Genomic DNA, 21,230 nt, shown 5'->3' with positions numbered 1-21,230 from the left:
TCATAAGTTGTAGCAGATGCCAGGGGTGAGGCCGTGGTAAAGTGCGAGCATTTGGTACTGGGTTTTCCAAACACCTTCCCCCTGCCTCTCTCAGATGAATCACTGGAGCCTCTGTGCTTGGCCTGCCCAGGTTCTTCCTGTCTCTTGAAAGCGTTTGTGAACACATCCTCCTGCCCTTTGCTACTTGTTTCGTGGTGGGACTGAGATTCTGTTCTTGCCCACTCTGAGTTTTATTCATACGGGGAGGTTCTGGGAGCCCCAGTGTGGGTCCCAGCAGAATGTTGTGTGTATTAGGCTGTTCTTGCATTGCTATTAAGAAATACCTGAGACAGGGTAATTGATGAAGAAAAGAGTCTTAATTGGCTCCTGGTTCTTCAGGCTCTACAGGAAGCATGGTCTGTCATCTGCTTGGCTTTTAGAGAGGCCTCAGAAACTTACAATCATGGTGGAGGGGAAAGAGGGAGCAGGCATGTTACACGGTGAAAGCAGGAGCAAGCGAGAGAGGCGGGAAGGGGGGTGCCACACACTTGTGAGAACTCACTGTCAGGAAGACAGCACCAAACCACGAGGGATCCGCTCCCATGACCCAAACACGTCCTACTAGGCCCCACCTCCAGCACGGGGGATTATAATTCAGCATAACATTTGGGAGGGGACAAATATCCGCGTTAGAGAGAAGTCAGGCTCTGTACTCTTCGCTGGGCTGTGTATTTTGTGATGATGGTGATGATGATGATGATGATGCCAGTGGTGATGATGATGGTGATAATGGTGATGACGATGATGTTGACAATGATGGTGATGACGATGATGGTGATGATGGTGATGATGATGTTGACGATGATGGTGATGATGGCGATGATGATGGTGATGATGATGATGGTGATGATGGTGATGAGATGATGATGTTGACAGTGATGGTGATGATGAGATGATGGTGATGATGATGATGGTGATGATATTGATAATGATGGTGATGATGAGGAGATGATGGTGATGATGGTGATGATGATGGTGATATTGACAATGATGGTGATGATGAGATGATGATGGTGATGATGGTGATGACAATGATGTTGACAGTGATGGTGGTGCTGATGTGATTGTGATGATGGTGATGATGATGATGATGATGGTGATGGTGATGGTGGTGATGATGTTGATGATGATAGTGATGGTGATGCTGATTATGGAAGAACACAGAAATGTGGGTTTGAAGAAGTTGCTAATCATTTGCTGGTATTATACTGAATCTCTGGATTTGGGATATTTCTGATTTCAGATATTCCATTCCGTTATCATGCCATACATTTCAGACCAAAATTTTGCCATTGTTTGAAAAAAAGTCTGGAGATGAGGCCCTTGGGCCCACCTGCCCTGAATTTGTCACTGGTGTGCAGTAAAATGAGAAAAATAATGTACTGGGGGTTTTAGAAATCCAAGTGTATTAAATGGAGGGGCTTATCCTTTTTCCCCTTAAAATGAGGATCTTCCCTGTTTTCGGATGATGAGATATTTTCTTTCATGAAATGGTGGTAACATTATGGTAGTTTGGATGTACTGACCCTACTTGAAAAATGTAAGAGTTGGCAACTCTCATCCAGTTCCCTGATAGTTGGGAGAATTGAACAGCTCTCTGAAATGCAAAAAATCTGAAAACCATAATCTAATAAATGTGTCATTTAGTTCTTTAATTTTGAAATTTCCTCCCTCTAAAGAGAAAGTAGAAAGAATGGAAATGCTGAAATAGGAGGTATGTGTTTATTAGTTTTGCTGAGTCTTGGATGTTTTATAATGTTTTCTGATGACAATTGTAGAAAACCTTCTGTGTTGCAAAAATCCAGTATCTTGTAGTAAATTGAGATTTCAAGAAGACAGCATTTGTGTACAGTAGCTATATTAGTTGTGACATGTTTTATCTTTGAAATTATCTTTTGCCTCTGTGGTTTTAGGGAAAAATAGCTGGGGAGAGTGGTTGGCTGGGAGGAACTGGCTTGAGTTTCTGATCTGACGTGCTATCTGTTGTGTCTGAATATCTCATAGTCAAGTGGGAGATGTATGTTTTGTACATTTTGCATTTTTCAAACTTTTTACAGTTTTCTCAAGCCTCGCTGTTGGAATAAATTTAACACTAATGCCTACTTGTAGGCACCTTTCTGAAAATGCTCTGATGAGCTTTCATCATTGTTTTGGAATATTTTAGGCAAAGCCTTGAAGAAAATGTAACAACTATTTTCCACGAATTTGAAATTTGGATAGTTTCCTTGAGACACGCTGTTTCTTAGTCATAGTGTCCTAGCTTTTTGCCTTGATTAGTTGAATGATTGATTGCCTTAATTCACCATTTGGCTTTGCCTGTGTCGACATAGTTTTATTTGAGGTTTTTCAGATGTTGCTTGCTGGCCAAATTCAGTTCAAATTAAGGAAATAAATTATGGAGAGTGAATTTCTCTTCTGTTTTCAAAAGGTTCCATTTAACATTTGTTTGGAATTTCTTTGGAAAAAAAGTCTAGTTAACTCTCTTTGATTTTCTTTTATAGATCCGTCATGTTCCTCGGTTTGATTCTGTTACCTTCCCGTGTTTCAAGATTTTCCTCTTGTTTTCATGTGTCTGATTACTGTAGTCAGGCCACCTTTCTTAGCTTGTTAACTTTCCTTTTCTCGAAGATTGCAGCTGCCTTCTTCCAAAGGGTTTCCAGTCTATTAATATAGTAACAATAGATTTTTTTATTATTAATGGAAAAATAATAGATTTGTATTAATATATTAATAACAGATTTTTCTTTTTAAAAACAGTGACTTAGGACATCCCTAGCCATTTCCTTTAGTATTTTGAAGTGTTTGCTGGTGATATATATTTGTATCTGTATTTATATTTTCTTTTTCTTTTCTGAGACAGAGTCTCACTCTTACCACCCAGGCTGGAGTGCAGCAGGATAGTCTTGGCTCACTGCAACCTTCGCCTCCAGGGTTCAAGCTATTCTCCTGCTTCAGCCTCCAAAGTAGCTGGCATTACAGGTGCCTACCACTAAGCCCAGCTATTTTTTTCTTTTGTATTTTTAGTAGAGATGGGGTTTTATCATGTCGGCCAGGCTGGTCTCGAACTCTGGGATTACAGGTGTGAGCCACTGTGCCCAGGCTCCTCTATTAATATTTTCTGAAAATTGTTTCTTCCATGTTACATGTTTATGACTATTTTTCAAGGTCCTACTTCAATACGGTTTGCATTTTGCATCATCATTCTAAAGTCAGTGCTAAGAAATTACTTCCCTATTGAAGTAGATTCAAATTGGTTTTTTTTTTTTTTTCAGTCTTTTAAAAAAGACAGACTTGGTTGATAATGCGGTGGCTTTTTAAATTTTTTTTTTTTATTTTTTAGACAGGGTCTCACTCTGTTGCCCAGGCTGGGGTGCAGTGGCACAATCACAGCTCATTGGAGCCTTGACCTCCTGAGCTCAAGTGATCCTCCAGCCTCAGTTTGGCATATGTTCTGAATCTAAGGTTGATTATTACTCCTTTAGTGCTAGTGTTACCCCGAGACCTGGAAGAAAAGAAAAAAGAAAATGAAAAAAAGATCAGCATTTGACTGTAGGCAGAGGTATTTACAAATATATGATTGTGGTTATTCTTGTGCTAAGACCTGTGGTATTTCGTAATAAAAGGTGGCATATAGAATTCACTTTTTGGATTTTTTTTAAGCATCTACATCATTTTTTTTTTTAGGAGATACAGAATAATTCCTTTTTAAAAAAACAGCATTAACTATATTAATGGAGAAGTTTCTGGAAATGTCAATTCAGATGGAAACGTTTAGTGTGGATTTAACTTTTTATGGAATTATGCCTGTAATGCCATTTGCATTTGCTGAGATTTTGTATTATTAATAGAATAGACAAATCAGCATTTTGTCGGTGTATGTAAAACTTTGCTTGTTTTTCCTGTCTTGATTGCTGGTTGCACATAAAATTTAGAGTTGGAAAAAGAGTGTAGCACAGAACGGGGGTCGGATGACTCAAGACTCCCTGCTCTCGTCTCTGCTCTGCTGCAGCTCCGGCTGGAGGTCTTCATTTATAAACCCTCGGATGGGGCCAGGCCCAGAGTCCATGCAGAAAAATCCCACAGTTGTGCCGTGGGGAAGCTGCTCATGGGGAAGGGCTTCATTTGCAGAGTGAAATTGCTGTCAGGCTGAGATCTTGCTGAGCCCTGGAGGGAAGGCTCTGACCAGTACTGGGCGGTGGAGAGCAACAGAACTCACTGCCATCCTTTATGTCAGTTTCCAGTGAGAATGAAGTTCTGGGTTTCCCGTGGATTCTGCTGTATTCACGGGCGTGTTACACCCTTTCCTTCTTCCCTTGTTAGTTCAGCTGATGCTACTGCTTGGCTTCCCCTTCTCTCAGCTTTCGAGGGGATATTCTGCCAAAAGTGAACCTTCCTTTGGGTGTGTCTCATTGTTGGCAGACTCCCTAAAAACCTTCTGGTGCTAGCAATGCCACAGACTCTGCTGAGGTCCATGGAGGTGGTTGTTAATGTCACTGGGGGTCTGGGGTCACACTGCTTAGGACTGCATCCCAGTTTAGTGGTGGGACTTGGGACAAGTTCCTTATGCCCCTGAAGCGTCTGTGTCCTCATCTGTAAAATAGGGGCAGTGGTGGTAGTACTTGCCTCTCATAGGACATCCATGGGAGGAATTGAGCTCAGTGCCTGGCATATAGCAAGTTTTCAAAAAATATTCGCTGTATTATTTTTATTACCTAAATGCAGAGTGATAGACCCTATGATCCTCTGAGTCTTATTCCATTCTGCATGTATATGTAAGACAGAAAAAGAGATGGAGAGAGAGAACAGGAGAACTACACTGTGGATTTTGGGGGATGGTCCAGGGAGGTTTGAACAGAGTGTCAATGTCATGTTTTGAAGAGAGCAAGGAATTTTGGGGGTGCTTCTGTGCCAGAGAAAACAGATCAGAGAAAGAAAACAGAGGTGGGATCCCTTGCACAGCAGGAGGTGACCAGGAGTTGTTTAGGGTGGCATCCAGCCCAGGGAATTGCTCAGGGCTCTGCAGAGGGCAGCCTCTGGGGCTCCGGCTGGGGTGGGGAGATGGCCTGGCCCCGGGCTGTTGGGCTGGGAACTGGGGTTCAGCCGCAGTGAGTTCCAAGCCTCCTGGTGTTTCCTCTGCCTCCTGGCTCCTTCAGAAATGAGGGCAGGGGCAGGCCCGAGGCTGGCCATCTGGGGAGTGTGTGAGCAAGGTACACGGAGGTCCTGTGACGGAGTGGTCACACTCTAATGTGGAAGCCCAGTGGGCAGTGGGCGTCTCTACACTCTTTATTTTTATTATTATGATGATTTTTTTGCCTTTTTTTGAGATGGAGCATTACTCTGTCACCCAGGCTGGAGTGCAGTGCTGTGATCTCAGCTCACTGCAACCTCTGCCTACCAGGTTCAAGCAATTCTCCTGCCTCACCCTCCCGAGTAACTGGGATTACACGCATGCGCCACCACACCTGGCTGATTTTTGTATTTTTAGTAGAGACAGGGTTTCACCATGTTGGCCTGGGTGGTCTTGAACTCCTGACCTCAAGCGGTCCACCTGCCTCAGCTTCCCAACATGGTAGGATTGCAGGTGTGAGCCATTGTGCCTGGCCTCTATGCTCTTTAGAAGAAGGCCTTGGCCGGGCATGGTGGCTCACACCTGTAATTCCAGCACTTTGGGGGGCTGAGGCGGGTAGATCACAAGGTCAGCAGATTGAGACCATTCTGGCCATGGTGAAACCCTGTCTCTACTAAAATACAAAAAATTAGCCTGGCGTGGTGGTGCGCACCTATAGTCCCAGCTACTCAGGAGGCTGAGGCAGGAGAATCCCTTGAACCTGGGAGATGGAGGTTGCAGTGAGCTGAGATCACGTCACTGCATTCCAGCCTGGTGACAGAACAAAACTCTGTTTCAAAAAAAAAAAAAGGCCTCACCCTGTCAGATCATGCAGTGAGCAAGAATGAAATCGCATCCCCAGGGTGTGGGAGGAGAATGAATTACTCGGTAGGCCTCAGCCCAGTAGGTCAGATGAGGCAGAGAACCCGCCATCAAAACATATGACTGCAACGAGGTGGTGCCTTGTGAAAGAAGAAAGCTTGGCCAGCTGTTGACTGATTAGGGATGGAGATAGGCTGGGCAGCTGGCTCATGCCTGTAATTAATCCCAGCACATGGGGAGGCTGAGATGGGAGGATCACTTGAGGCCAGGAGTTCAAAAGCAGCCTAGCCACACCCCCATTTCTATAAAAATTTTTAAAAAATCAGCTGAGTGTCATGGCACATGCCTGTAGTCCCAGCTGCTGGGGAGGCTGAGGTGGGAGCATTACTTGAACCCAGGAATTTGGGGCTGCAGTGACATTGTGAGTCAGGGAGACATTATGAGCCTGCGTGACATTGTGAGACCCTGGCTCTTATTTTTAAAAAAGGTATTTATTAACTTGCACTCCTACTAGCAATATGTGAGCATGACCTTCTTATTACATCCTTGCCAGTGATCAGTATGAATTTTTTTTTCTAATTTGCTAGTCCAAAATGAAACGTTTTAAAAATTATTAAAACAGGCTGGGCACAGTGGCTCACGGCTGTAATCCCAGCATTTTGGGAGGTTGAGGTGGGTGGATCACTTGAGGTCGGTAGTTCGAGACCAGCCTGACCAACATGATGGAACTCCATCTCTATTAAAAAAAACAACAACAACAAAAAAGTTAGCCGGGCATGGTGGCTCATGTCTGTAGTCCCAGCTATTCAGGAGGCTGAGGCAGGAGAATCGCTGGAACCCCAGAGGCGAAAGTTGCAGTGAGCCAAGATTGCTCCACTGAGCAAATTATTAAAATGAATCAAGGTATTACCAGAAAACACTTGATTGGTCAGTTGAGCAAAGGTCCCAGTGGATGGGTGTGTCCAGGAGTTGCAGACCCGCACGTGGTGGGAGACGGGGAGTGCCCACCCATGCGGAGGGATATCCCACCGAGTGGCGGTGGATGGAAGGCTTCAGCTGAAGGCGAATGCATTGCTCACGGAACACTTTAGAGCGGCTGCCTGAGTCAGCATTGTTGTTGACTTTCCCTATTGAATGACCCTCTCTGTGTCTTTTGGATTTAACATTCAGAAAGGTGCCGGAGAGGTCATCCGTTTCAGACTTCATCATCTCAAACAAATGGCAATCCCTCCTGCCTTTTAAAACCCTGGGGACGGGAGATTTATAAGCTTTAATGACTTTACCTTATATTTTCTTCAAAACTTGACAGTCATGATCTCATGAATGCTCACCCCTACCTTCTGCCCCTGTGGGGGGAAAAATAAATAAGTACCAGGCAAAAGTGAGAACACTAAGCCCCCAAGGGGGTGAGATTGGGAGCCTGGTGCCACTGAAATGAAGGTTCCCAGAATAGAACTGGGTTATCCCGACACCTGTGAACATCGGGCAATCACATTTTCCAGTGCTGGGTAGCAACATTTTCCAAGTGACTGTGAAAAATGGGAAAAGCCACGAGGTAACCAGAGCCAAGTCCTGTTTCCTGACTTCTCTGCAGCCTCCTTGACAGCATACAGGGCACATATTAGACATGAGTCACAGCTATGGTTTTCTTAGCGCATAAAACAACACAACTCTCTCCCCACCGGGCCTCAGTGGATTCTGAATGAAGCCAGAAAGTGATTCAGTCTTAGATTAAAAGAAGAAATGCGTGTGCGCACGCGCACACACACACGCACGCAAAAATAGAGTTCCTATTAACTTCTAGGTTGCAGAGAATACTGAGATTAGAAAAACTGCTTTTTCAGTTTCTTAGGAATTTCATTCTGTATTTTGGGGTTTCTGGTCAGGCTTTTTTTTTTTTCTTGTGACTTTATTTATTTATTCATCAGGTTTTCTTTGGTAAATAAATAGTTACCACAGTAGCTCTTCCACCAGAAACATGACTCTGGGTGGATCGTGCTGTCATAGTGATTTAATAAACGAAATTGAGTTTTTAAGAATTTTTAGTGAGCAATGAAGAATGAGATAGAGTAGTTTTTTCAGCCTTAGTGAAAAATCACATGTATGTAACTTAAAAAAATGTGGCATTTTAGTGATAGAGGTGGTGGCAGCTAATGTAGTAGTCCTTTTCATGTTACCCTTGATGGTCCACTTCAAATGAATGAACTTTAATGATTTTATTTTAATAGTTCTTACTACTTTATGAATTATTTTGTTTTGTTTTCATAACTCCAACAAGGCATTATTGGCAATGGATTTTGTTTGTTTGTTTGTTTTTTGAGATGGAGTCTCTCTGTCACCCAGGCTAGAGTGCAGTAGTGCGATCTCAGCTCACTGCAACCTCTGCCTCCCGGTTGAAGAGATTCTTCTGCTTCAGCCTCCTCAGTAACTGGGACTACAGGCTACAGGCGCATACCACCATGCCCAGCTAATTTTTATATTTTTGGTAGAGATGGGGTTTCATCATGTTGGCCAGGCTGGTCTCAAAGTCCTGACCTTGTAATCTGCCTGCCTCAGCCTCCCGAAGTGCTGGGATTACAGGCGTGAGCCACCGCTCCCAGCCAGCAGTGGATGTTATGGAGTGGTAAGATCTTGAGGTAACTGAGGTTTACTAATTTAATTAACCCTTGTTTATTTGTTTGAGACTTTTTGACATACACCTTAGTCAAATATATTATTATTATTATTTTTAGTTGTCTAGAGAAATGGAGCATGGCCCTAAACAATTTGGGGATTCTGCATATTTCTAACAGGCTCTGTCTTGCTAAAAGCTATTGGATAATCTAGGAAGACAGAGGTCCCAGGAGAAAACGGAAGATCAATACCAAGTTACTAACCTGTCTGAGAATGATTCCACTTTTCTCCTATCAAGTGAAGTGTTAAGTGTGTTTCCTTACATTTTCAGAGGGCTATCACCTTTCCCTGAGGGGTCCAGCGCTCAGCCGAGGGGGAGGTTGCTACTCTGCAGGTGGGCTCCTGCATCTGTTTTGTGAGCTCACCTCTTCTTTTTTTTTGAGAGAGAGAGTCTTGCTTTTCTTGCCAGGCTGGAGTGCACTGGCACAATCTTGGCTCACTGCAACCTCTGCCTCCCAGGTTCAAGCGATTCTCCTGCCTCAGCCTCCTGAGTAGCTGGGATTTCAGGCACCTGCCACCATACCTGGCTAGGTTTTTTGTTTTTGTTTTTGTTTTTTTTTTTGGTATTTTTAGTAGAGTTGGGGTTTCACTGTATTGATCAGGCTGGTCTTGAACTCCTGACCTTGTGATCTGCCTGTCTCCGCCTCCCAAAGTATTGGGATTATAGCCACGAGCCACCAGGCTTGGCCGCCTCTTTTATCTGGGAGAGACAGGGGTATTGCTTTCCCTCATGCCAGAGAAGTCCTTCTGGCTGGTTTGAACAGACCCACTCGGAGCCTTGCAGGCTGTATCCTATAATCTCCAGCCTTCTACACCTTAGGAGATGGGACAGGCCGAATGGTGTGCTGTTCAGGTAAAGCCAAGCCCAGAATCCACCAAGAAACCACAGCCTAGGTGGGTCTAAGCTTCAGGTGGCTGAGCCTGGTCTTCCCACGTTCACTTCCCAGGGTAGGAATAACATTCTTTCAAACTCAGATCAGCCTGTGCTTTGCTCTGAGAGCTTTACTGTGCAGAGAAAATTCCTATCAATAAAGCATCTAGTTTCTATGGCTACTACGGGGGGTCACAGTGGGTGTGGGCAGGACAAGCCCAACGCACTTTCCTCCACGTTGATGTCCCGGAGCTTTAAAGCCAGGTGTTCCGTAGCTGCAGTGTAGCCAAGTCTAACCAGTACCAACAGACCACAGCCACCGGTTCAGGTGGCTCCTGCTGTATGCCCCTGTCTCCCCTTGGACGTGCTGGGCCATTTAGCCAGATTCTTTTTTTCTTTCTGAGATGAGGTCTCGCTCTGTTGCCCAGGCTGGAGTGCAGTGGCGCCATCTGGGCTCACTACAACCTCCACCTCCTGGGTTCAAGCGATTCTCCTGCCTCAGCCTCCCAAGTAGCGGAGACTACAGGCGTACATCACCATACCCAGCTAATTTTTATATTTTTAGTAGAGATAGGGTTTTGCAGTGTTGACCAGGCTGGTTACCCACGACTCTTTTTTTTTTGAGACAGAGTCTTCTCTTGTGCAGTTGTGTGATCTCGGCTCACTGTGATCTCCGCCTCCTGGATTCAAGTGATTCCCCTGCCTCAGCCTCCTGAGTAGCTGGGACTACAGGCGTGTGACACCACGCCCAGCTAATTTTTTTGGATTTTAGTAGAGATGGTTTTTCACCATGTTGGCCAGGATGGTCTTGATCTTGTGACCTCGTGATCCGCCTGCCTTGGCCTCCCAAAGTGCCGAGATTACAGGCGTGAGCCACCACACCCGGCCACAGAACTCTTTTTGATAATTCCTGATCGTGCCCCTGCGGTTTTTATTCTATTCCCTTGGGGGCAGGCATTCCTAAATGATTTTTCATTGCTATTTGGTAGTTAACGCGGTATGAAATCCTCCTTGATTCAACTGCTAGCAGGTGCTGAGGGGCAACCAAGTCTGGCAGCGAGGACTATGGTCAGGACTTTAGCTTTGTGTAACAGGAGGAACAAAGAGCGGAGTCCTGCCTCTCTCTGGTTATTCTGGATTTTCAGCGTATGTTGGTCATGGGATAATCACACAGTGATTAGAAATGAGCTCACTGGCTCCGACCGCAGGCGCCCCGTGCCCGGGGCATCGCCACGTGAGAACAGGTCTTAGGAGGGATGCGATCCCTGGATGTGAATAGCTGCTGCATTCCAAGCTGCAGTCAGCTTGCTGAACACACTGCCAAAATGCACGAAGCCTAGAGGTCTCCCCCTCCAAAAAAGACCTTGCTGAGAAATGGAAAGCAGGATTTGGGCTTGTGGAAATATTTGGCAGTCTGAGCTCTCTTTGGGAAATATATAGGTTAATATAATTTTCTTTTTTTTAAAGGCAGAGTCTCATTCTGTCATCCCGTCTGGAGTGCAGTGGCGCGATTTTGACTCACTGCAACCTCTACCTCCCTGGTTCAAGCAATTCTCTTGCCTCAGCCTCCCAAGTAGCTGAGATTGTAGGCGCCTGCCACCATGCCTGGCTAATTTTTGTATTTTTAGTAGAAACGGGGATTTGCCATATTGGCCAGGCTGGTCTCAAACTTCTGACCTCACGTGATCTGCTTGCCTCGGCTTCCCAAAATGCTGTGATTACAGGCATGAGCCATTGAGCCCAGCTAGTGTAATGGTTTTTGTTTGTAATAATTTACACAATATAACTTGTTTCTTTTGGGTGGGAGAGTTTGCTTATGTACATGAAACTTACGCTTATATCTAGAAAGCACCCGGTGTTTTTATGATGCAGAGAAGGTAGGGAAGAAGGGATATTTATGCTGCTTCTGTTTTCTAGGACTTGGGAGATTTCCTTTTGTACTGTCCGTGGATCTCATCTAATATTTTAAGGGTGACCACTTAACTATATCATAAAGAAAGGCCCCTTTGGCCTGGAGTGGTGGCTCACGCCTGTAACTCCAGCACTTTGGGAGGTCAAGGTGGGAGGATCGCTTAAGGCCAGGAGTTCGAGACCAGCCTGGGCAACGTAGTGAGGCCCTGTCTCTATAAAAATAGAAGAAAACACTTACTGGGCATGGTGGCTTGTGCTGTGGTCCCAGTTGCTTAGGAGACTGAGGTGGAAGGATCATTTGAACCCAGGAGGTTGAGGCTGCGGTGAGCTATGAATCTCACCCGTACAGTCCAGGCCAGGGGACAGAGTGACACTGTCTCTAAAGAAAAAAAAAAAAAAACACCCAGTACTTTGGAAGGCCGAGGCGAGCGGATCACGAGGTCAGGAGATCAAGACCATCCTGACTAATACGGTGAAACCCTGTCTCTACTAAAAATACAAAAATTAGCTGGGTGTGGTGGCATGCACCTGCAGTCCCAACTACTTGGGAGGCTGAGGCAGGAGAATCGCTTGAACCAGGGAGGTGGAAGTTGCAGTGAGCTGAGATTGTGCCACTGTACTTCAGTTTGGGCAAAAGAGTGAGGCTCCATCAAAGAAAGAAAGAGAAAGAGAGAAAGAGAGAAAAGAAAGACCCCTTCACTTCAATTCTGCCTCATGACAAATAAATTCGATCACCTGCAGCCCTTGTGTTAGTTGCCTGTGAATATCCAGAACTCCCAGGTACAGGGAATCTCTGTTGGTCTGAAAGTGTCAGTGGCAGAAATTCGGTCTTCCTTTTTTCAATCAGCTTGAAGCCAGCTTGAAACGATAGCTTTGAATGTCTCAGATTTGGATACAAGAAGCGTTTCCCCCCAGGGTTGTTCAGACAGCCAGGAATGCGTTAGCCTGACTAAGTTGGTTATTTTAGGGGTTTGGTTTCTGTGGTGCCAAAATCTAGAAAAAGACCTGAATGGTGTGTATCTGAAATGAGAAAAGCCTTGTGCTTGAGCCTCAGTGCTTGAGTCTTCCACTCTTCATGGGGGTCCTGTGCCTTCCTGTGCAGGGTCTTGAGCTGTCTTGTTTGATTCCCCCAGCTCCCCATCATGTAACATCATGTGACATCCTTCAAGGCCATCAGTCTCGCCCTCTTTTACCTCTTCATCCACACTGTGCAGCCTGTACGTCCTAACTGGCCATGGAGACTTCTCCCTGCCATGTCACCACCACTGCCCCCAGTCCCAGGGGCACTCCCCTCCCCTGCCCTCTCCTTCCCCTCCCTTCCCCTTTCCCTCCCCTTCCCTCCCTTTTTTTTTTTGTCTGAGACAGAGTCTCGCTCTGTCCCCCAGGCTGGAGTGCGGTGGTACAATCTTGGCTCCCTGCAACCTCCGTCTCCCAGGTTCAAGTGATTCTCCTGCCTCAGCCTCCCAAGCAGCTGGGACTGTAGATGTGCACCACCACACCCAGCTGATATGTGTATTTTTAGTACAGACAGGGTTTCACCGTGTTGGCTGGTCTTGAACTCCGGACCTTGGATGATCGCCTGCCACAGCCTCCCAAAGCACTGGAATTACAGGCATGAGCCACCGCGCTCAGCCAAGGTGCCCCTTTCCCTGCGCCCTCCAGAACCTCTCCTTAGCCCTGCGCACCCCTTATTGCCTGCGATCCGAATTGCTTCTTTATCCCCTCCTCATCTAGACTCTCTTCTGTAGGACAAGGATGGTGTCTTGGGCACAGCTCTCTGAGGGTAGTTGAGTGCCTGCCACATAATCAATGTTTGATATGTATTTGTTGAACAAGTGAATATATGGGCAAAACGGAAGTGGGATTACTCCAAAATAAGAAAATGCCATTTATCCGTTGCCCCAATTTATATATGATGACAGGCAGACTTTAAATCCTGCCCTACAAATGTTTTTGCATGCATTGGTGGAAGAACTGACAATACAGACTAGAAAATTCTCATCCTGCTGTTAAGTAATTCAGGCTCACTGGAGGACGGCCCATGCCAGGTATATGTCACCTCCAACATTAGCTAACTTTAGCTGATCTTGGTATTATTTTAGTTTCCTCTTTGGTGTACTGTTCACGATAAGCTGTTATTTTGAGCGTTGCAACAATCCTTCTTTCATGAGCTGTCTTTGGGCCATTCTGTTGTTAGGCTTGACACGGAGTCAGCCCTGGCAATGAGAAGCTCATCCCCCCAGCTCAAGACTTGCTGTTTAAGCTGTTGTATTTTGCGGTGATGGGATTTTTTTCTTGTCGAGACAGGGTCTTACTGTGTCGCCCAGCCCAGGGCTCACTGCAGCCTTCAAGTCCTGGGCTCAAGTGTTCCTCCCACCTCAGCTTCCCAAGTAGCTGGGACCCCAGGTGTGTGCCACCACACCCAGCTAATCTTTGTATTTTTTTTTTTTTTTTGAGATGGAGTTTCGTTCTCGTTGCCCAGGCTGGAGTGCAATGGCGTGATTTTGGCTCACCGCAACCTCCGCCTGCCAGGTTCAAGTGATTCTGCTGCCTCAGCCTTCTGAGTGGCTGGGATTACAGGCATGCACCACCATGCCTGGCTAATTTTTTTTTTTTTTTTTTTTTTTTGTATTTTTAGTAGAGATGGGGTTTCTCTGTGTTGGTCAGGCTGATCTTGAACTCCCGACCATAGGTGATCCACCCACCTCGGCCTGCTAAAGTGCTGGGATTACAGGTGTGAGCCATCACGTCTGGCCAATTTTTGTATTTTTTAGTAGAGACAGGTTTCACCATGTTGGCCAGGCTGGTCTCAATTTCTTGACCTCAAGTGATCTGCCCACCTCGGCCTCCCAAAGTGCTAGGATTACAGGTGTGAGGCACTGCGCCCAGCCTTAATTTTCTTTTTAAAAGGAATGAGGGCTCCCTATGTTGGCCAGGCTGGTCTCGAACTCCTGGCCTCAAGTGATCCTCCTGCCTCTGACTCCCAAAGTGCTAGGATGCTGTAGATGTTTTTCAGGACAACTTGGGCAGGAAAGGGGGGCACACATTGCAGATGGTGAAGATGAAGAGATTTTGATGGGGGGACTGATTCCAGAGGGTGGGTAGGGTTAGGAACCCAAAGACCAGTTTGCTCTTAGGCAAAAGGGGTCGGGGAGGACCCTGGAGAGTCATGGAGCCATGGCAGGTGGCTGCCCCGGGGAATGGAGTGTGTGGACGGCAGAGTCCCACAGCATGGAGGTGACGGGGAACTCTCTCCTCTTGTCCCTGCTCTCCTGGTGCTGTCTCCCATCAGCCGGCCCTGAAGCTGGAGAACAAGTGGCCTGGGTACCATCTGCCAGGCTTGGCCTCCCAGGACAGGGAGAAGGTGGAGGGCAGGTCTGGAAGGGCAGAGAATAACCAGTGTCCCGGCCTGGCCTTCCACTGGCCATCTTGGAGCTTGGAATTTGGTTTCCCTTCATTTGGTTTCGAGCATTTATTCCTGGAGGAATGTCATGGGGCTGGAGGTACTTTCCTGGGGCCATGGAACTTCTTATTTTTTTTTTTTTTTGAGATGGCGTCTCGCTCTGTTGCCCAGGCTTGGAGTGCAGTGGCGTGATCTTCGGTTCACTGTAACTTCTGCCTCCCAGGCTTAAGCGATTCTTCTGCCTAAGCCTCCCGAGTAGCTGGGATGACAGGTGCACACCACCACGCCCAGCTAATTTTTGTACTTTTAGTAGAGACGGGGTTTCACCACATTGGCCAGGTTGGGCTTGAACTCCTGACCTCGTGATCTGCCTGCCTCGGCCTCCCTAAGTGCTGGGATTACAGGTGTGAGCCATTGCACTGGGCCTGAACTTACTCTTTCTTACAGGAAAGTACTGGGTTTTGTTGGACCTGCTCAGAATCCCCGCTGGCTTTTCTGAGCCCTCTTGCCTGGGCTCTTTGTGAATTAGATGGGGAGCCTTTAGGCCCCTGAATATAGATACTTGTTAAAGATTCTCGATTCTTTCTCACCAAAATTTCTTTCTTTCTCCACTTTCGATATGCTGTCTCATGGTATTCCTCGAAGAGCTCGTTTCTTTCTCTGATCCCTGGTCTGAGATGCTTTCTCGGTTCCAGGTGGATCCCATAGCTTCCCCGTGGGGTTCCACCTTTCATCCTGTTCCTCCTCACCTTCGCCTCCCGAGTAAGCCAGTGCAACCCCAGGAAGGGGGCAGCGGGATCTGGGCACTGCCCGTGTCTGGCATCTGCTAGTGCCCGCTGCCCTTGGAACACAGCCCAGCTTCCTCACTGTTACGAGCTGAAGGCTTGTGTGTCCACTAAATTTCTGTGTTGAAATTCTGCCCCTCATTGCGATGGTGTTAGGAAGTGGCCTCTGGGAGGTGATTAGGTCATGAAGGGGGAGTCCTCCTGAGTGGGATTAGTGACCTTGTCAAAGAGACCCCAGAGAGTGGCCATGCCACTGTGTTAGGACCCAGCAAGAAGGTGGCCGTCCGCACCCAGAAGAGGGTGCTCCCCGAACCCAACCCTGCTGGCACGTTGCCTTGGACTTCCAGCCTCCATCTAGCCGTGGGATGTAAACGTGTGAGTTCCGAGCCACCTGGTCTATGGCACTCTGCTGTGGCAGCCTGAATGCAGGACGACACTCACTTTGGCCAGGAAGGGGCATGTGGTGTGGCCTCTACCTGCCACTGCCATCCCCCACATTGCGTCTCTCTCACCTCACGGCGCCCCTCCCCCCACTCTGGCTTGCTTTGAGTCCCCAGCACCCAAGCCCTCTCCCGTCTTAGGACCTCACACATGCTCTTTCCTCTTTGCTGACTCCCCCTCTCCCATCCCTCTCATTCTCCAGCCTGTACTGTGAATACCACCTCCAGGCAGTCTCCCCTGACCGCCTAACGTCCCATGCCCTCTCCCCCATTCTCTCTCTCTTTTTGAGACAGAGTCTCACTCTGTTGCCCAGGCAGGAGTGCCATGGCGTGATCTCGGCTCACTGCAACCTCTGCCTACCAGGTTCAAGCAATTCTGCCTCAGCCTTCTGAGTAGCTGCGATTACAGGCACCCACCACCATGCCCGGCTAATTTTTTTGTATTTTTAGCAGAGATGGGGTTTCACCATGTTGGTCAGGCTGCTCTCAAACTCCTGACCTCAGGTGATCCACCCACCTCAGCCTCCCAAAGTGCTGGGATTACAGGCGTGAGCCACCGTGCCCGGCCTCCATTTTCTCTTATGACATCCTATGACCCTTCCACCTCACAGCGCCCAGCCCTTAGCACGTGGGCTGATAAACGTTGGCACTGAGCTCAGGTTCGAGGTGGGCATGGCGTGGAAGACGGGCAGGGGAAGTTGCTGTGTGCAGCTGCACTCCACCTGAGGTTTCATTCTGGGGAAGCCCTCCACTGAGCATGTGCGAGTGTTTGCGTGAACATACTTGGTTAGCGTCCTTTGGACACATGGGCTGGGTGAATGCGGTTCTTAGAACAACACTGACCCTCTCCTGTATGGCCCCTCCCCACCCCGGGGAGTCACTGTCTCCCTTCACTTCGTCTCCCACATTCTCTCCCGCTTGCTCGCTTCTCTCACTGTTTTCCAGCCTTCTGCCTTCCTCTGCTTCGTGTTCTTTGCCATCCATCATGATGAAAACACTCACACCCCCCCGCTGCCTTGCTCTTCTCTCTTGGATGGAAGTCAGTGACTGGCATAATCATAGAAAAACCCTGTTCCGGTCCTGCTCTTTAGGGATTTGTGAGCATTTGGCTGGGACCAAGCCCTTGTCGACCTCTGCATGCTCTGTGAAAAGACGGATTGCTCAGCAAAGCACTGTGATCAGTAATTCCCAAATGAACACCATCCCCCCTCCCAGAGAGCACAGCACCTCGGGGCACTGGGCAGCTCTGCTCATAGGTGGGCTTGCACGGAACGGGTCTGTGGGTGCTTCGGCGTCCTGTAGCTGAGTTGTTTTTTATCAGATGAACTTGAAGGGGATCAGTGTGCTTCAGAACATCTAGAGCTTTCACTAAATCAGATTAGTCTTTATCCCAAGTCACCTGAATTAATTACACGACTTTTTCCTTGTCCTGTCTGTCGGTCACACGTCAGAGTCTGAGAATGAGGCAGTACATTGCTGATTTTGCAAACAAAGAAACTGAGACCTGAGAGCTGCCAGGCTGTGAATGCCACACACTTTCTTGGGGCAGAGCTGCAGCTAGACTCCATGTGCCGAGTGTTGGATCTCTCTATTGCAGCTCTCTGGGGCTTTTCAGACTTGGAGCTTTGGTGCATACATGTGTTGATGATGAGGACGATGATGAGTTTTTGAGACAGAGTCTCACTCTGTTGCTCCAGCTGGAGTGCAGGGGCGCAATCTTGGCTCACTGCAACCTCTGCCTCCTGAGTTTAAGTGATTCTCCTGCCTCAGCCTCCTGAGTAGCTGAGATTACAGGCGAACACCACCATGCCCAGCTAATTTTTGTATTCTTAGAGACAGGGTTTCACCATGCTGGCCAGGCTGGTTTTGAACTCCTCACCTCAGGTGATCTGCCTGCCTTGGCCTCCCAAAGTGCTGTGATTACAGGCATGAGCCATTGCACCCAGTCGATACATATAATGATTATTTTAAAATGCTATTATTTTAATTTTTTACAATAAATTAGGAGATTAGCCTCATTTTCTTATTTAAAAAAAATGATGCTTTCTCCGCTTTGTTCTTACTGCCTTGTTTTTATAGTAGAGAAAGGAAGAAAAATTAAAACAATAAACCAAAATGTGAAAGCCAGTTTTGTCGGGAAGTTCATCAGACCCACATCTCACCTCCACTGCTGCCCCTCGGAAGCCTGGGGCTGTTTTTCGCAGCTGCGCTGTAATCCCTGGTTATTGAGGGCACAGGTGGAAACGGAGATCAGCTCATGGCTTAGAAAGGCGCTGGGTGCACAGGTGGGTCTGGGTGAACTGGAGGCCGTGATCACTCAGTGTCTGAGGGGAGAGACTGGATGGGGTGGGGAAGAGAGGCTGACTGTGAGACCTCCAAGAGAATCAGTTGATCATGTGCACTCCCAAGAGGTAGAAGCGATCCCCTCACTTTCCTGAGGAATAACGTGTTTAAAAGATACACTGACCCTTGGGGTAATCCAGGGAGATCCTGCAGAGTGCCTGCCTTCGGTGGAGCACCTGAGGACCCCAGGGTGGGAGGAGTGGGCTCTCTTACTCCAGGGCCAGAGCTGGGGACATCTGTTCCCTGCTTTAAGAAAGGCTTTGATCGCACCTGCATGATCCAGTTTGACTTTTCCCCTTCTTTTCTACTTTCTTGAAGGGATTACTGGGAAAGCTCGAAGTGATGGCTGTTATCCAGCTTTTCTATATTACACTTTGAGATTGACAAGCTCCTCACATCCGCAGAGGATTTGAGGACATTCTTGGCAACCTCCGATGGTTCCTGACTTTTCTCCTGGTGTCTCCATCCTCCAGCCATGACTTCCCTTTTGGCCATGCTGTGGGGTCTGGAGAGACCCGGCACCCCTGGGGAGAGGCAACCAAGAAGGCCTGACTGTGTCTCCTTGAGCACAGGTCCCTGTGGCCAGTCTTTGGCTCAGGTATTCTGCATTTGGAAGAGGGGTTTTAGATACATCAGAGAAGCAGTGATTTCCAGAGTCCATGGGCCGTCTGGAGACACTGGGCCGTGTTTCTGAGAGCCTGGGAGCTCTAATTTGCCTTTGGAGATGGTGATAGGGAGAGCAGGAACCATGTGACCCACAGAGGTGGATTGGAACTTGCCTGTGATGGTGGGGAGACAGCCCCAAAGAGTTTTTCTTCAATCCCGTGAGGTTCTGATTCTGAAGTTTTCTCCCATCGCCCTGTCTTCGTTTGCAGAAAACTTAGTCCAGGTTCATTTGTCTGTTGTCTGTGTGTGTATGTTTCTGGCAGATCCAGCCGGGGCCTGGTTTGAAACCTTTTGCTTTCCCGTGAAAGTGGAAATGAATAAATGAATGAGTGAATGAGCATACAAAGAAATGGATGAATGAATAAATGAATGAGTGAATGGATCAGTTAATACTTGAATGAATGGGTGCAGGAACAGTGAATGAGTTGAATGAATGATGAATGGATGAGTTAATGTGTGAATGAATGGTGAGTGAACAAATGAGTAAACTAGTTGAATAAATGAATGGATGTGTTAATGTTGAATAAATGGGCAAGTGAACAAATGAATGCGTTGAATGAATGAATGAGTGACTGGATGAGTTGAATAGTGAATGAATGGTGTCAGGGTGCCAGCACTTGCCTTGCTTGCCTCCTGAAGATTCTCCACTGTCCACCCTGACCTTGTCCCTGTCACTGGTGCTCTGACGTCATTGGGCTGGCCTGTGCAGGGCACCCTTGAAGCCCAGATTCCACCCACTTGCTCCCAAGGTGGTACCGTCTCAGCAACAGGAGCTGCTGCACAGCACAGGATGACCCTTTGGGAGAGTCATGTACAAGGTCCATGGGATTAGCGTAAATGCCAGTGCCCGGCGAGGATTTCACTGTCCCTCAGCCAGCTCACACGGATCATGGAAAAGAACCACAAGCCGTGCCCAGATGTGTTCTGGGCATGGGAGCAGGTGGGGCGTGAATTACGTAAGATCCAGGAAAAGACCCATAAAGCACACTCCAGGTGCTCGGTCAGGTTTCCTCTCACAGCCTCGGAATTGCTCTCTTGATGCTGTTCTCCTTTTAGAGATTAGCGGAGCTTGGATGTCCCCCGTCTCCCTGCTGAAACCCTTTCCTCCTCCAGCTGCTTTTTTTTCTGCCTACCCTGTTCATGAAGCTTTGCTGATCATTCTCATCCTACCCGCTGCCCTCCCTCCTGCAGACCCCAGGACTTAATTACTCATGCCTGCTATCTTTCCCTCTGCCCTCATTTCCTGCTCCAGGTACGGAGTAATTTTTTTTCGCAGGTGGAAGGGTTTTATTTTATTTTATTTTTTAATATTTGCTTTTTTAAACCAAACAGTCTAGGCTTCCTTAGAATCTTCTCCCTTAATTTTGCTTATTATTTAGTCAACAAAAGAAGGATAAAACTGGGTCAAGGAAAGCAGAATCTGGTGCTCAGAATGCATGGAGTTTTGGAGGAGTTTTTCAGGATTCAGCTGATGTGAAGGGACTGGAGATGTGATTGACTTCTCCCTGATCAATGCCTTACATCCAGAAAGCTGGCGTGCGGTTTATATTGGCTGAATGGGAAAACCATAGAAAAGAAGGAAAAGCAGGCCAGGCGCGGTGGCTCATGCCTGTAATCCCAGAGCTTTGGGAAGCCGAGGCAGGCGGATCACAAGGTCAAGAGATTGAGACTACCCTGGCCAACATGGTGAAACGCTCTCTATTAAAAGTACAAAAATTAGCTGGGTGTGGTGGCACACGCCTGTAATCCCAGCTACTTGGGAGGCTGAGGCAGAAGAATTGCTTGAACCCAGGAGGTGGAGGTTGCAGTGAGCCAAGATCGTGCCACTGCATTCCAGCCTGGCAACAGAGTGAGACTTCATCTCAAAAAAAAAAAAAAAAAAAAAAGAAGGAAAAACAAATTCCTGGACTCAGCATTTTTGCAGTAACATTGATGAACCTGCCAAATAGCCACGTGAGCCCAGCCCCTGGCCATCACTCAGCTCTCCGTCTTCTGGGGGCTGCAGTTTGCTAAACTTTCATTTCTTAAAGGGTTATGTTTAGAATCGTAACATACACAGACTCCCGGTTCTTGGGTGAGAATCTCAGGTCCTGCAGTCCTTCCTTCTTTCTGGATTTAGTGGCATCTATACGTGTCTCCTCTGAAGTGGAATTGGCGTCTCTGAGTTTTG

The 21,230-nt window shown here is 47.3% G+C and overlaps 1 protein-coding gene across 4 annotated transcripts in view; it reads left to right on the top strand.

The window, feature by feature from the left end:
- Positions 1-21,230, top strand: part of CAMK1D (calcium/calmodulin dependent protein kinase ID) — a 469,993-nt gene that overhangs the window by 57,820 nt on the left and 390,943 nt on the right. The gene's annotated exons all lie outside the window — the stretch shown is intronic.

The sequence above is a fragment of the Saimiri boliviensis genome, chromosome 8, assembly GCF_048565385.1.
Source record: "Saimiri boliviensis isolate mSaiBol1 chromosome 8, mSaiBol1.pri, whole genome shotgun sequence".
In the NCBI taxonomy this organism is placed as follows: Eukaryota; Metazoa; Chordata; class Mammalia; order Primates; family Cebidae; genus Saimiri; species Saimiri boliviensis.
Note: the sequence above shows the minus strand (reverse complement) of the source record. Positions and strands in the feature narration are given on the sequence as shown.